We start from the raw sequence: 11,663 nt of genomic DNA, 5'->3' as shown, positions 1-11,663 counted from the left end.
GGTGAAAGGAAAACGATACATGGTTTTCAAATTTTCTTTCCAATTCAAATCTGAGAGGTGTGGTGTGCATTTGTATGAAGCCTCTGATTTGAACTGTGAGCAAATACTTTGCAGAACCACTTTTTGTTCCAAATAAAGCTGAAGTTTAAGTCTGCTGGGGAATGTCTCTCTCTACCAGTATTGCAGATCTGAAATGTGTGTCCATTCTGCTTTTCTGTATGCAGATTGTCATATTTTGGTCTAGACTAGGCCATTCTAGGCCACACACATAAATATGCTTTAATCTAAACTATTCCATTGTAGCTCTGGCTGTATGTGTATTTAACTGCATCTAGCAGAGAATTTAAGTACACCCTTTCATCAAACTTTTTGACAGGTGGGTGGGACTTCCGGTGAGGGCGGGATTTCCGGTGGGCGCCATATGGGCGCCATGTGGTTGCCATGTGGGCAGGAGGTCACGTGGTCAAGCAGGTGGTGTGTCCAAGGGGGCGTAACAGTGGATGCTGATTGGTTGTCGTCATTAGGGGCAATACCTTAAATGAGTCAATTAAAACACAGGGGTGTGTTTGTTATAAATAGAACAAGACAAATATGGTATTATCGGAAACTGTTTGGCATCAGCACCAATTAAAAATAGAGGGGGTGTGTTTGTAAGCATCGTTAAACCTTGAATAACCCAATGAAAACAATAGGGCGTGCCTTAGTGTTTACTTTAAATACAGAGATAAAACTCTGCACTTTACATGCAGCATTCGTTGGAAAAAAAGAACACCCGTTCAACAATGGCTAGAGTTAAGAGAGTTTATCGTCAAGCGGAGGACAAACGCAACGCGTGCCAAGATGATGATGATGAACAAGCAACTGCATCATATACTTCCTCAACGGAGATACCTATCGGAATTCCCGTCGTGACATACTCTACCGATGATGAGGATCCAACATCAACATCAACAACCATGGTTGAAAATCAGACCTCGGTTCGGCCAAGAGGTATGTTAGTTCTGTGCGAAACCCCAGTGACCGTCTACCAGTATTCATCCCGTGAATTGAATGCTCCTAAGAAATCAACATACTACATCTGCAGGGTACAAAGACCCCCGTTCGACACTCTGCAGGAAGAATGGTCTTTGGAGCCATATGGCCTGGTTGGCAGCTGGGGTTATATTTTCATGTATGAAATAGGAGAGCTTTGCCTGTATCAATTGGATCAAGATGAGGTATTTAATGGATCACTGGCTCTGTGTACACTCACCCACAGCGACTGGGCTGTGTTAAAGCTTGCAATCCTGCACCTTAATGATAGCCCTGAAACAGTCTCAAGGCAGGAGAGGGAGGAAGAAGAAGAAGAAGAAAATGAACTGTCTCCTCGACCTGTAAAATGGGCGAGAATGTTTCATATACCATCCGATGTTGAAATAGCTGAGAGAGAACCTCTCTTTAGCGCAGTGTGGAGGTCAAAAACCACAGCAAATGGCCGCTGGTCTTTTCGGGCAAGCAGACGCAGGAACAACCGGACGAGTCCCTCAGATCTGTTTGTGTTGGAGGCTTTCAATCAAGACTGCGGCGTATTCAAGACAATGCTGGCTCTGCCGTTTGAAGCTTGGGCAGAGAAGATGAGTGAAATTGGACATCGTCTTTCCGACCTTTTCCAAAAGTCACGAAGTTGGATCGATGTCATGTCAGTGAAAAAAACGCTGACGTTTCCTGTTTTACGTTTAGAACGAACCCTCTTCTGAGGACACGCCCCTTCCTATGATATATATACGGGGGGATAACTGCAAGCTCACAGACACTGAGAATCGTATCATGAGAATGAGTGGACCGACACCATACAGGGATCTCTACAACCACCGAGCAGAGATCCACTTCTCTCCTGAGCACGATGAAAGCTTCAACATTGGACCATATCATCCGCCTTCCCCTGACCTCTTCTCACCATCCACCTCAACATCCTCATTCTCAGAGAACCACTTCAGTCCTGCATCACCTACAGGATACAACATGAAATATCTACCGCTTTCTCCAGACCTCTGCTCACCATCACCGCTATTCATGGCTGAGTCTGTAGACGCGAATGTCCTGCCTGAAGACATGAAGGTGGTCGTGGAGGAGGAGGTAGCCACCGGCTACTCACCCTCTACCGAAGCCCCTACACAAACCCTGGGACCGATGGAGGACCCTCAGCCTTCAGCAGAGGATGAGAGTAACCAGGAGGACGAAATTGACGGTTGGTTCTCAACCACCCTCATCAATACGGTGAAAACAGCGATACTTCATTTATTCAACATAACCTCTTTGAACTATCTCAGAGAAACCTGCTATGGATGTATAACGAACCACCCAAGCCAGCGTCAACACCATTGCCTGGAGGTACTGGGGGAGGATTATTACCAAGTCAGCTTTCAACGCATCGTACGACGACTCGTAACCCCCAAACTCATTCCTGCTATTCAGAATCTTCTGGTACTTTGAAGCATACAAGCGGATGACTTCAGAGTGAAGACGATTGCCAAGACGGTTTTATATGAACTGAAATCGGTACAAGGCATCCACAGTGCAATAGCGCACGTTTATGATCGCATGGTCGATGAGAAACATCTCAAACAACTTAACTCTGTTTCAGAGTGCTATGGACTGACAAACTGATCTCACATGTTTGATGACTTGTTGTATCATTTTTATTTTTTTTTTAGTATTCCAGTACTTTAGTTAATCTGCATTATATGATTTTTCTTCTTTTTTTTTTACTATTAAATACAATTAAAGTAGGAACATAGTAACCTTTCCCAAAAGTGTTGTTTAAAAGCTAGTAGTGTTTGAATTCATCTGCATTTTATCTGATTTTGTTTTCTGGTTGTTTTTTGTTTATATTAAATACAAAAATAAAATAAAAAAAATAAGGATACATCTACCCTCCTGTGTGTTTTTTCTCATTATTTAACAAGTAATCGGCAGAGTGAGCATAAGGCAGAGATGGCAGGAAGACGGCTGATGAAGAAAGTATATTATAGCCCTTCAAATCCGGGAAGTTTTGGGGGTGTAGATAGGCTGAGGAGGGTTATGCAAGATGAAACGGGAAAGAAGGTTGCGGTTGAAAAAGTTAAAGATTTTTTATCAGGAGAAGATACCTATACTCTACATAAACCTGCAAGAATAAAGTTCCCGAGAAACAGAGTTTTTGTCACCAGACCATTGAGGCAGTGCAGTTCCAGGCCGATCTCTGTGACATGCAAGCTCTGGCCATGGAAAATGATGGTTATAATTATTTATTAACAGTCATTGACATCTTTTCAAAAAGGGCGTATGTACGAGTTTTGAAGAGGAAAACAGCCGCTGAGGTGGTAAAGGCATTTGAATCAGTTTTTACAGAAAGTCAGATCCCCAAAAAACTTCAGACTGATGCCGGTAAAGAATTTTTTAACAAGAAATATAAGGTTTTAATGGAGAAACACGGTATTGAACATTTTGCCACAGCGAGTGAAGCAAAAGCTTCAGTGGTCGAGAGATTTAACCGCACATTAAAAACAAGGATGTGGAGATATTTAACAGCTAACAATACCCGGCAGTACGTCGATGTACTGCAAAACCTAGCTAGAAGCTACAACCATTCCTACCACTCCAACATTAAAATGAGCCCTATGGAAGTGACCCCAGAAAATGCCTTTCAAGTGTTTCAGAATCTGTATGATGTCAAGTCCAACAGATATTGCAAGGACTCAGTGACAACGTTTAAACAAGGGGATCTTGTCAGAATATCCAAGGTCCGTGGAGTGTTTGACAAAAAATACGAACAGAGTTTTACGGATGAAGTGTTTACAGTGTATGACCGGATACCCCGTTCTCCTCCTGTATACAAACTCAAAGATTTGGATGGAGAACCTATCGAGGGTTCCTTTTACGCTGAGGAACTTCAAAAAGTAAAAATATTTAACGACAAGATGTATCAAGTGGAAAAAATATTAAAACGACGTACGGTCAAGGGAGTCAAACAGGTTTTTGTAAGCTGGAAAAACTGGCCTGAGAAATTCAACAGTTGGATCAAGTTTGATGAACCTCGAAACGTATAAAAAAGGTTTGCACTAAACCTCACAGTTGACACAGCATTATGAACCGTCAGGTAGAGGATGATGGCTTTTACGTTACTCTTCCATCTAATGCTAGCATGGAAGTGTTTAAAAATAATACCAGTTCAAGTTTCCGTGTAAATTTAGCTCAACATATTGATTTAGAAGGCCAATGGATGGTTGCATTAGCCGAGATTTCATATCCTCATACATGGCATAATTTACCGGATTATGATGCCTACTTTGAATGGAGGAAGGTTGGTGATGTGGAGATCAATACGCAAAGGATCAGAAGTGGCTACTATAACAGTGTTATTCAACTCGAGACAGAGATGGAAATGTTTTTAAAAAAATTGAAATCGGGTTTACGCATTAAATTCAGCAAAGTTCAAAAGAGATTTGCATTTCAAGCAAACAGTCCGTATGAAATACGCTTCTTCAACACTCTAGCTTATATGATGGGCGTGAAACCAGGGGAATGGATTCATGTTTCTGAACCAAAACTGGCTCCTTTTCCGGCGGATATAAAGGCTGGTTTCTATCACCTATACTGTTACAGCGACGTGGTCAGCCCTCAAATAGTAGGCGACACTTTTGCACCTTTACTGCGGACCGTCAAAGTACAAGGCACATTCAGTGATATGATTACTCAGACGTTTAACCCCGCCCACTACCTTCCAGTCTCCAGAAGACATATTGAAAATATCAATATAGAAATTAAATCGGACCAAAACGTTCCTGTAAATTTCGTCTATGGAAAGACCGTCATAAGACTACACTTAAGACCGGTGATATCACAACGTAGCCTGAGATAAATTTTATTTGTATAAACTATTCCAGAGATATGTATATAACCTCTAAGATTGATTGGTTATCATTCATATTACGCTGGTCATTCAACACTGCATCAAGCAGGCAAGAGAGAACATGGCACAGCTAAGTCTGAGACGTGATCCAAATCGCTTTGTAAATTACTATGTAAGTCAATCAGGCGGTAATCTGCCAGCGTTTTATGGGGCCCCGGTCATGTACGGACGTGGAATTGGATCATTATTTTCAAAATTATTCCGCTTCGTATCCCCTCTGGTTAAAAAAGGATTTGCAATTGCAAAACCCCATCTTAAAACGGCTGCATCAAATATCGCTTCGGATGTCATCGGTAGAGCCGTGAGTAAAATTAGTGGTTCTACTCACACCGACGGTCAAGAAGGTTCAGGAATTATGGTTTTATCCAAAAGACCCAGAACAAGACCCCCTGGTGATCGTTTAAGGACGGTTAAAAAACAACGACAAACGCGAAAAAGGAGATCAGTCGCAGCTGACAAACAAAGAGGAAGGAAGTCATCCGCAAGTTTTGATATATTTAAATAATGGCTCTTTTACATAACAAATCATCAGAGTGCACGCTGGCAGAGTTGGACTTATTTTCTGCCCTGATGACACAGCTATCGATCGAAGATAAAATTTACACCGAGATCCAGCCTTTATCAGCAATCACTGATGGAGGGCCGATCGAGTTTTTCATTCCGGGAGACGGAGAAAAGTATCTGGATCTCAACGATACGCTGTTGCATCTCAGAGTGAAAATTACTAACGAGAATGGAACAAACCTGCCAGATGATGCACCTGTAGGGCTCATCAACTACCCGTTAAACACCATCTTCAGTCAGTGTGACGTCACTCTCGGAGATCGAATGATTTCACAATCCAGCGCTACACATCCATATAGAGCCATGATTGAGACATTGTTAAACTTTTCTGAGGATTCTTTAAAAACCCAGTTTAACTCTGGTCTTTTTTATAAAGACACTGCAGGTGCTCTGAACTGTATTGTTACAACTAACGGCCCTAACCAAGGTCTTAACAGCAGAGCAGGCTTTACGGCAAATTCCAGGGAGGTACATCTCCTAGGCCCCCTGCATGCAGACATATTTTTCTGCGAGAGACTTCTTTTAAACTCTGTTGACCTTAAAATTAAACTTACAAGAGCCAACGATGCCTTTTGTCTCATGGCCGCAAGAGACTCCACTTACAAACTCAGGATATTAGGAGCATCTCTTTTTATTAAAAAAGTTACTGTCTCTCCAGCTGTACGACTGGGGCACGCTTCAGCTTTAATGAAAGCAAATGCTCTGTATCCACTTTCACGTGTGAATGTAAAAACATATTCCATCCCTGAAAATTCAAGGGTATGCAACCAAGAGAATCTTTTCTTAGGCGTCTTTCCCAAGTATGTGGTGATTGCGTTACTGGATCATGACGCTTTTACAGGAACACGCAATCTCAATCCGTTTGACTTTAATCATTTTGATATGGAATATTTAGCTTTGTGTAAGGATGGCAGACAAATTCCTGCTAAAGCCTTCCAGCCAAATTTTAACCAAGGTCATTCAGTGAGAGAGTATTACAACTTGTTTACGGCTACAGGACGACATCTAATAGATCTTCCACTGAGTATAACACGTCAGGAATTTAATCAAGGATACTCTCTATTCACATTTAATCTTAACCCGGGCGAGGACACAGATGCTCTATCTCCAGTTTCCAGTGGGAATTTAAGATTGGAAATGCGCTTCAGAAACCCGTTGCCTCATACCACCACGCTGATCATCTACGCTTGTTATGATTCTATTTTAGAGATTGATTCAAAGAGGCGTGTGCTGGTGGATTATTATTAATCTAATCAGGCATGAATAATCATGAAATTGAGAGCCTGATGCGTCATCTGCTGGGAGATTTGTTTTGCGGTGTGTGGCCGTGCGACCAGCTGCCGCTGCTAGTTGACAAATTCCCAGGGCCGGCCTACTTTATTGTGAATACACATCCTTCACACATGCCGGGGGAACACTGGCTAGCTCTGACATTGGATGAGAATGGTCAATCCAGCTTTTTTGACTCTTATGGATTCTCTCCGGATTTCGAGTTCTACCCGTCAAGCATCGTAACATTTTTAGAAGACAGATCCTCAAAAATATTGTATCATAATAATCAGCTTCAAAACACTCTGTCCACTGTGTGCGGTCACCATTGCATTTTTTATCTATGTCATAGAGCGTGCGGATTATCACTGCAGCAAGTGTTGTCGAAATACACCGGAGATGTGATTAAGAATGATTTAATGGTATCTAACTTTGTGAAAAAATATCAGAAATGTGTCATTAATCAAAGTTGTACATTTTATACTCACGGAACATGCTCTTTGGAGATGTTTCTGGATTGTTATGGAATTTAAAATGTCTTTTTTTTTTTTTCATTGTTTTTTTTTCTTCTTATGATTTAATATTTGTGTAATGATATCATATGTTAGTGTGTGAAGTAGAGAACGAAGTTAGACTTGAAAAATATAATCAATAAATATTTTATTGAATAAAAGAAATAGACTACATGTTTCATTTTCTTATAACGGTTTATGGTGAAAATGTAATCCATCGGGGTGGTAGTGTCGTCTTACGAAGAGACCTTTTTGATCTCCCATCAGCATTTTTTGGATCTTCCAGCTCAGATCTCGACCAGTAGGGAGAATGAGTTATCTGCCTTCTTCTTCTTTTTCTTCTCTGCTTAACGCTGGGGGGTGTACCCCCATTTTCAATCGATGTACCCTCTGTTTTGAAACGTCTATATTCTTCACGAGCATAAGGGTTAATGACTGAAGATATAGGTATGTTTACTTCTGACATGGAGTGTAGAAAATCAGACCATCCTCGGGTTTGTGATGCTCCAGATTTTTTAAACGGAAGCATGAGATTTTTCAACAAATCAATCATGTGGGACCCCTTTATAACATTTCCGTTAAATACAAATTCACCTCGCGAAGTCCAACTCTCACTTCTTTCGGATAATTTCTTCAAAATGTACTCGGCATTTTTACGATTGTGTTTAGGAAGGCTTTTCAGTACTTCCGTAAGAACCTGATCCTTAGGGGCCTCGTCCTGCCCTGGGCCTTGTTTTTCTTGGGACCGCTCATGTTCAGGAACCTCTGTGTCACGCTGCAGCGTTAAACTGACCCGCTGTTTTTCTTCTTTGACACCTTGCTTAAGTAAAGTCAGATACCTCTGGAGAAGAGCATCGTATCTCTTGATTTTTTCATAAGAAGTCAAACCCGGCTCGTTTAATATCGCTCTCATTTCAGCATCCAAATTCTCCTCCGCCGTCTGTCTGATGGACGTGTCTGACTGGGTCAGACGCTTGAATTGATGAGGTGAAATGAGAAACATCTTCTGCGATGTTCTGAGAGACATTATCTCCTGATGATTCCACCCACTAGATCACCGATCAAGGGTGCAAGAGCCGTTAAGATGGGGAGAATAAAACCACCTCGTTGCTTTTTGAGAGCCAACTGTTTAGTTTTTATCCCGGTTCTTTTATCACCCAACAATCTGATGATATTTCTTTGTTTCTTCAATTGTCGGTGTTGAGAGGGTGATAGTTTAATGTTACCTTTTAGGATATTCAGTGCAATCTCGCACAGAGCCTGAATAAAGTCGGGAGAGCAGTGTGCGAGAATATCTTTACGTTTCTGTGGACAGGCCTGGTACAAAGCTCTGAATAATGGTAAATTCCTTTTTATACGCGCAGACATGATGACTTACTTTGTTCTGGGTACGTACACAGCAGGCCACTGCTGAGGAAGTATCCCCGTTCTCAGTCTGAAATGTTCTGGGCAGGTAGGCGTAAAATTGATGATTAAATATCCATGAGCTTCTCTCGTTGCGTCTTCAAAACTCTCCAAGAAGAGACCCTTTTGAGATGGAAACATTTGGCGGGCCAGTATATTCAGCTGGAGTTTATCTCTCGAGTTCTTAAACAACACCATATAATTACAGTTCAAACTAATAGTGCGACTGAACTTTCCCTGATGAAAAACATTCTGAGTCAACATCATAACACTCATATTACGATGGTGACGAAACTGGGTAAAGACCTTCATCACGTTTTCATCATCTGAGGCTTGAGCAATAACATCGTCTAGAATAATCAGATGATTTTGATCAGGAGGAAACAGGTTTTCATCTTCAAAAGAATGAGGCAATCCTTCCACAAAGGTAATATTTTTATTCATCTTCTGCAATTCAGCATACATGGGTTGAAAAGATGTGTAAATCCATACAATATTTTCTGGAACAATATCCATGACATGATTACAGTTTTGTAAAATACTTTTTACAAAGAAAGTTTTCCCGCAGCCGCTGGGTCCAACTATCATACATGAGAAAGGTGCTCTAAATCTAGGATCAAAATCAATCTCCTGTAAATCCATGTGACTTTTTATTTTATTTCTTCTTCAACTCTAATAACCGAAAGGCAGAGTTGTCCCGTCAGAAAAAAGACGTCTCTTATCATACACCAGTCGAAACTTTTTAAGAAATGTCGCGTTTGTCAAAGGGAATCTCTTTTTATCCCTCCTGATCGTGTGCTGAGGGATTTCAATGACACCCTCACTTGACCCCTGTAAGTAGCCCTCGACCAGCCCTTTGATGCTGTCAAAATTGACCCTCTCGCTGCATTCATGCGTCTGAGTGATGCCTTTAGCACGTATCACTACTTTTTTACGGTTTTTAGTTTGGTATGCATAACTCTTGGGTCCTGTCGATGCAAACTCCGAAATGCTGTCACCATCTAACTCGTCAGTAAGATCACCCAGATAATTCCCCAATTCCAGAGGAGTTTCACCACTTTTTGTCACATAAATCAAACTGTCCGTGTCAATATAAATCAATCTGTCCTGTAACTTCTCCATGCTGCTGAGAAGTTTTAAACGTGCATAAGCGGTGGTGAATCCTGCTATAAACACATTATTTGTCTTACTTGGTGGATATATGACACGTTTGCTGTAGTTCCACTGCACTACACACATTTCAGGGTTGAAAAAATGAAAATAGTTAACCCTGTATTTACTCGAGAACATGAAGCTGAAAAAGTCTTCAGGGTTAGTGATGACTGTGGTCTGAGACAGATCACTTCTTTGCGCAAATTTCCCCCAAAAACTGTTTAAACACAATTTTGCAACCTGCCTTTTGGCAGGATTCATCTCGATTTTCTCAGGGTCTAATTGGATGCCCTGATGCAGTTTGTAGTCGCTTATATACTTTGACTTAATCTCCTGATCCACTGCTTCAGACGGATAGCCTGAAGCCTCCTGCTTACCCTTTAAAAAGCAATGAATGTAACCTTTAAAATTGTATCACTTCTCTTTTCAAAATGCCACACCTCTGTGATTTTAGCAAGACGATAACTACACTCCAACGCTTTACAGAGTTCTACACTCGCCCAAACTCCCGTCAGAGCTCTGTCTTGATCATTATGCGTGCAAGGACCTGACTGGTAATTTAATTCAGCGCATGTGTGGCAGAGAGTGAACACAAGTTTACCTTGGGATGTTCTGTAAGGTAAAACAGGGAACAACAGGTTACGTGGTGGGTAGACCACAGCTTTGATTATACCGAAGTAGCTGCTGGGGTCATCAAAATCTTTGTAAATGATGGTGGGGTGTCCGAGGGGAAAAACGCAGTTGGCGTTTACATAAGGGTACAGAGATGTGTAATCCACATAGTGTACAGTTTCATCCGGTTCCGCTGTGTACCTCAACTTCATAGGACAGGTGCGTCCACCATACAGCGCATCCCGGGGGGATAGCGGTTCGGGTGCATTAACTTTCTCAAGAAAGCTGATCACCCCTGGGTCTGATTTTTTCATTTCAATCCACTCATGCTCCCATATGACTTCGAGACGAAGGCCGTACACAGTTTGTAACACCTTGCTTCTCTCAACAGTGGCTGCGTAAAACTGTTCAAATGCGACCCCTCTCAACGGACACTTGTCATGAGGCATGTAACACTTTTTACAGCCGTGGAAAAAACAGCCATAAAATTCAAACGCAACTTTGACACCGTTAATCTCTGCATACCCATCCACTGAATATGGCCCGATTTTCTTTTCACCCCTATTTAATGCATGCTCGATAAATATGGCTCTGCTGTCTGCAATCCGGCCGAGCCATTGAATGGACGCGCTAGAGAACGTTTTACTGCTACGTCTGTAGTCCAGAGGTGATGGAATGGCTAAGGTTTGAGGAGGAAGGAAATTGGTTACAAAAACCTTCATGCAGGCTGATGCTATTGTGATACTTTTAAACGGATCCACACTTGTCTCCTTAAAGAACTCGTCTCTGAATTTTAAGCATCCTTGAAAAAGAATTTCAACGTCATTTTTACAATAACGAATAGCTTCTTTCTTAAAGTCAAAGACCTCTTTGCTCGCTTCTCTGTACCAGCTGTTAAACACCTGTTGTTCTTGAAGACTCATGCGTTCTACAGCGTAGCAGGATGGAGGAGGAAAAGCCCCCACATACTGGAGATGTTGTTCAGAGGAAAATAGGTGGGGTAAAAAACCCTTGCTTTGATCGGTAAAGCCTAACGCTTTCGGCATGGCACTAAGCTTCATGCACATGAAGGACAGGCTATCAATGTATTTTAACCTGTAATCAGGGTCGGTTAAACAGAGAACTTTACTTCCTACCATGACGATATGTGGTTTAATGCCTAACTGCAGCATTGCTGTGAGAATCAGGTAACCATCGTACCCCCGCGCATTGTGCGCTAT

Source organism: Girardinichthys multiradiatus, chromosome Y (genome assembly GCF_021462225.1).
Source record: "Girardinichthys multiradiatus isolate DD_20200921_A chromosome Y, DD_fGirMul_XY1, whole genome shotgun sequence".
Taxonomy (NCBI): domain Eukaryota; kingdom Metazoa; phylum Chordata; class Actinopteri; order Cyprinodontiformes; family Goodeidae; genus Girardinichthys; species Girardinichthys multiradiatus.
The sequence above is the reverse complement of the archived record's forward strand: the minus strand, read 5'-3'. Positions refer to the sequence as shown.